General features: G+C 32.9%; 1 long non-coding RNA gene across 3 annotated transcripts; it reads right to left on the bottom strand.

Moving 5' to 3' along the window:
• Nucleotides 1-313: 313 nt before the first annotated feature.
• On the bottom strand, nt 314-3146 carry LOC145138672 (uncharacterized). 3 transcript variants are annotated; one of them, XR_013721656.1, is made up of 9 exons: nt 2891-3146; nt 2678-2800; nt 2366-2497; nt 2152-2267; nt 1896-1981; nt 1561-1714; nt 1373-1421; nt 829-923; nt 314-508 (listed from the first exon to the last, which is right to left on the bottom strand). It is a non-coding gene; the product is annotated as an uncharacterized LOC145138672 (long non-coding RNA). The 3 variants fall into 3 exon arrangements; XR_013721655.1 differs by having other exon boundaries at nt 1896-2267; XR_013721657.1 differs by having other exon boundaries at nt 1896-2267; nt 2366-2733.
• Between the last annotated feature and the right edge of the window lie 2432 nt (nt 3147-5578).

The following is a 5578-nucleotide window of genomic DNA, read 5'->3' as shown; positions in this document are numbered from 1 at the left end:
TATTTGTATCTATCTTTACTACTCGTTTGATTACAAAGTGTATCGAACATAACTATAATTTAGTTTCCATGAGTCAAAGGTTTAAATCCATACAAATTACAAATTCAAAATATCAAAAACAATATATATTATACCGTTTTCTATTATTATTTGATAAAATATGTTAGTATATCATTTTCTATTATACCTGCGTTAAAAGATGTTATTCTATTTTTAGTTAACATACAAAATATGACATTTTTTATCAGTTATCGAGAACTATTTTTATTCTCATATAATTATGATTTGAAATAACTAACTTTTAGTTGTGCTATAAAAGTTATGTTTTTATTAGAATGGCAAGAAAATTTATAAATAAATGTATGCACAACAATACAATGCAATCGAAGTCTAAAAAAACAAAAAAAATAAATAAAACAAAAAGAAGAAAAAAGAAACAGAGGTGCAATTAAAGATACTGGTTTAAACTCTCCTGATGCAAGTAATCCATTCTTTAGAATTCATTTAACTGCTTGAAAGATGAAAATTAAAGAATCATTAGATTGATTTCATACAAACACACACAGTCACACACAAAAAATGCAGGCTTCCATGGATAAAGAGCATTTCTATACATGAACTTATTAGTTTGTCAAGGACTAATAGCAACAAGGCAATGTAGAATGCTATAATTTTCAACAATATGAAACATCTATTGAAAACCACAGCATCCTACTTTCCCAAGGATTTAATTAATTAAATCTAAAGAATGTAATGGAAATATTATAAAATTTTAGCGGACAAAAATGGCATGTAAAATTGAAGATGAAGAAAGTTAAAGTAATTTACCTTTCCAGTGTAACCGACATTTTCAATGGCATCAATGCTTAACATAACTCCATCTACATACTTCACATTGATGATTCCCTTTAGACATTAGAAATCTAAACCAATACAAATATGAAATAGTTAGGTAAGCGACATGATACTATTAAAATCAATACAATACATACACATAAAACATATATGCACACCTTCAAAGAAACTTTCTTTTTTGAATAAAAAACTGAAGCGAAACCTTATCTTTATGACTGACTTTTAAAGGAAGGGGGGGGGGGGGGGGGGGGGGGGGAGGTGGGGGGGCGAGGGGGAGGGGAGATGATTTGCAATACATGTGCATCAAATCGGGCCCATTAATTCCTCTTTTCAGATCTCATCGATTTCTTGTCATTCTTTCCTCTTTCGAATTGCTAATTTTGTATAGATATATAGTTGAATCGGTTTGTTATCTATTTTGTTTTCTTTCCCTTCAAATTATGATAATTTTTTAGCATTGACTACTAACATAACTTCTTAAAGATGATACACAAAGAAAGTTCATTGGCCAAATTACCTGTATCATCCCCCACTATGAGCAAGCATCTTTTAGGAGTCAGGGCACCCTAAATTTTCAATGAAACACTTATTAAAACATTATATGAAATATATGTAAACTACTCAATTAGTTACACCACATCCGTTTTTGCAAGATTTGCTCTATCTCATACTATATATACATTCATGTGATGCTTTTTAACTTACAAATCACTCTTGTAGGGTAAGATGAATTGTAATGTCGACCATTAGCCATCTTGAATTGTAATACCATGTTTATTATTGGAGTTTTCCCATATTAATAGTATATTCCATATCTTGGCAATAAAACTAATTGGCTTTCAATGCGTTTGTAACAAATCTGCATAATATTAATGATAAGAAACTAAATATTAAATGAAAGCTTACAAGTATATAATAAAATTAAAATTACAAATCTGCATAATACAACTATCCCCTCTTCATTATATGGACCTGAACTAAGTTTCAACAGTAATCAAAGAAACATATCTTAGGAGGGAAAAAGGCATAACACATTCCACCTTGTCAACTTTTTCTGACTTTCTGAGTAGTAAACAGTCAAACATCCATAATAAAAGTGGGATTCATGTCCCTTAGAAGCAAATACCTGTATGTACAAAAAAGAATCATATCATACAGAAAAATAAAGCCAAAAAAAAAAAAAAAAAACCTAAGGCGCCAATAGAGAAGAAGAAAAACAAAAGTCAAGAATGGTATAATCCAAGAGTACCAATAAACAGAATATTTGAAGAGGGAAAAGATAAAAAAATATGTTACCAGGTCAAACTTTCCATAGGTATACATATGACCCTTGGAAACAACCGTTGGTACACTACGTTAAAAAAATATAATTATCCCATACCCAAATACGGCCAAAAAAACTCGTAAATCACCTGTTGGGAGAGGTAAATCAAAAATCAAGATTTGTACATGTTATAAGAACCAGATAACATCATTAATTCTTAAGAGGGAATTGGTCGAAGTGGGTTACCTAGTAAAATGTTTCTCAGAAATTCATATATCCTTTGTACATATCTTGGTATGGAAATCGATTTGTATATAACAATGAAGCAGAGTTTAGAGCAGACCGAGAACATTCTTTCATGGTGTGTGAAGGTTGGATCTTCCAAAAAAATCAAAGATGTCAACCAACGTAGTAGTTTAATTAAAATATTTACAACAAAAACACAAGTCGAGAGCAACTATGTGAAACCTTAACTATGTTGGAAAATTAAGTTGGGGTCGGAGTGGAGTAGGCGTAACAGAAGAACATATATGAAGTAAAACGTAAGAAAAGTATTACCTGGTCAATTTTTTCCGAGGTTCATTATGTCTTTTGTCTTCCTCCTCTTTTCAGATCTAATCAACAAAGATTTCTCATTTAGAGGGAGAGGGATGGTTATAGAAGTGATGAAGTGGTGATATACTGAAATCCGAAATCAAAGAGGTTTAGTTCTGTTTTTGCAAACACACCCACAGATAAAGAGAGAAAGAAAGGGTAATCGGGGAATTTTACCTCTTTTGATTCGAAAGGGTGTTCGTGGAAGACCGGGAAGCTCAGATGATGACAGCAAATTAGCGAATTTTCGATCTGAAAGGCATCGGAGGGCTGAAACATTGGGCTGCACTCTCAAATGAACACACCTTGACGATTGCAATGGTTGCTGGTATTGGTGGAGAGTAGCAGCTCTAACCTGATAGCTGATACCCAATTCGGAGAAAGATTGTGGGGTGGGTTTTTTTTTATACTATGTGAGATGGAGAAAGCGATGTTGAACGGTGATGACGAAGATAAAAGGGAAGTTGGGCATTTGACCGATTCAATTGGAGTTGAGCAATGACTCGGCAGTTGAATGACCCATTTTGTTGACCTAATAAGATTGTGTTGCATAAATTCATTGTATAAACTGCATAAAGGCTTGTACCTCTTAAAATTCAGCATTTAAGGCTAAATGCTTATTAAGGTATATATATATATATATATATATATATATATATATATATATATATATATATATATATGTTACGAATTCAATAGTTGGTTCGGTTTAGTTTTTTTTCGGTTTTTACATATACTAAAACTGAAACCAAACTCATTATTTCATTTTTTTAAAAAACTTAAACCCAAATCGTCATTTTCTATTTCATTTTTATCGGTTTTTCAGTTTTTGGGTTCGATTTTGCTCACCCCTATATAAACATGTAATAGTCACACATAGGCGCCATTGTTATACCATTTTTCAAGTACAATCTAAAACTAAAATGTAGGGCTATCTTTAGGTTAGCAAAGAACATTTATAAGAAAATATATTGCTCTAGCTCTCTAATTGCATCTAGGGATGAAAGTGGGTTCAAACCCAGTCTGGATGGACCCGAACCCAGAAAACCCGAAAATCGGTTAACGAGATTTTGTAGGAGCCGTATATATACGAATGGGTTTAGTTCGTGTTTTGGGTACGGTACGGGTAAAGTGGGTTTAGAACTAGAAAACTCGCCAAAATCAGAACTTTTTTTGTAACTACTTTAGTGGGCTGAACTTTGATAAAATTTCAAATTTAGCATCGTGTCTTTGGGTACTGTAAGTCATTGAATAAGAAACCAAAATGATAAAATTATAATATAAACTCATGTACAAAATCTAAACTATATGTTTGAAAAACCTTTATGTGAATCTTACTTCAACCAAATGAGATATACATGTTTTTAAATTTTCATATAATACATACTATGAAAACAAATAACTGAAAAGCTGAAAATTTCCAGCTTTCATATCCCAAATATGGGAGATTGTACGTCATTGAATATTAAACCAAAAATGATAAAATTATAGTCTAAAATCATATACATACTCTAACTACAAGTTGGAAAAAACTACATGTCAATATGACTTCAAACGAATTAACTATGCATTTTTAAAGTATTCATAGTATAAGAAAAAAAAATTGTCTTCAATATCTTGACTTTGGGGACTATAAGTATGACAACCCGGAAAATATGTCACCAACTAACGTTAGAATCAAACACCTTCAGCAGCATGTAACACCTTCAGCAACATGTAATAGGGCAACCATGTAACCATTCGACATATATAAATAAATGTATTTGATTTCGTTCTTAATTACGTCAACATTTAGTCTCAAAAATTTATGCACGAAAGATCGAGTCACCTTGAGAGCAAGTTTATATTTTTAGAAATATATGGGTCACCGCGATCCCAAAAATATAAACATCGTAAAAATCCAACTTAGTATAGAAGAGATATGGTTTTTATGGTAAATAAAAATCTACCGCACATGAAAAGTTACAACGTCAAAAACTACGAGGAGAACGATCGACTTTTGGCGGAAGTCATCAAAAGGAGAAACATATTACTACTCAAAGTAGGAATTTTGAGACAAAGAACACTTAAAAAGGAAACCATATGAGAGAGTTATGATTTCTATAAAATCATAAAGATTAAAAATATAGGCTGAAAATGAAAGTTAGAATTAGCCCAAACGACCAAAAGGAAAGTTGTAGTGTACGTCGAGACCTACACGGATACATAAGAGTCGCTGAAAACGAGTCTCATATACGAGAGTTACGAATTTTTAAAGTTTGGTTTTCACGCTCACGCACGCCTGCGCATGGTGCGTGTCGTGCACCTGACACATGGATTTATCAGGATACGGATAACGTGCCACGAGGAGATGATGATACTGGTAGCCCCCTATGGCTTACACGCAATAGCATGGTGCGTAGTGCGCAACGTGCACTCAAAAATTGGCTATAAATAGCAGGGTTTAGCATTCCACTTCCTCACACATCAAACACATCTCTTTCTCCCTCGCTCTTTCTCTCTTGATATGTGTGTCACTGATTCCCGAGCGTCTCCCGATTTCCATGCTACCTAATTCTACCTAACATCAACGGTTTCAGGCATCAAGGGTGAGTTCACGGCCCACTTTACTACTTTCAAACCTTTTCGGGAGGAATACATATTATAAACTATCACTTTCATAAATATTTCTAACTGTATAACCTTCGTAATATGATTATGCTTAGAGCATTAGGATGATATTATGTCGGTAGATACTCTGCGCAACTTTTAAGGATAATATTATGACATGTTTTTATATTGACTCATACAGATAGAAAACATCATACCTAGTTGTTATGATGGCCAATTGCCAAGAAATGCCATTTCTTTAGTCGTTACTATAGC

This window comes from Lactuca virosa, chromosome 9 (assembly GCF_052849685.1).
Source record: "Lactuca virosa cultivar CGN04683 chromosome 9, Lactuca_virosa_CGN04683_v6, whole genome shotgun sequence".
Lineage (NCBI taxonomy): Eukaryota > Viridiplantae > Streptophyta > Magnoliopsida > Asterales > Asteraceae > Lactuca > Lactuca virosa.
Note: the sequence above shows the minus strand (reverse complement) of the source record. Positions and strands in the feature narration are given on the sequence as shown.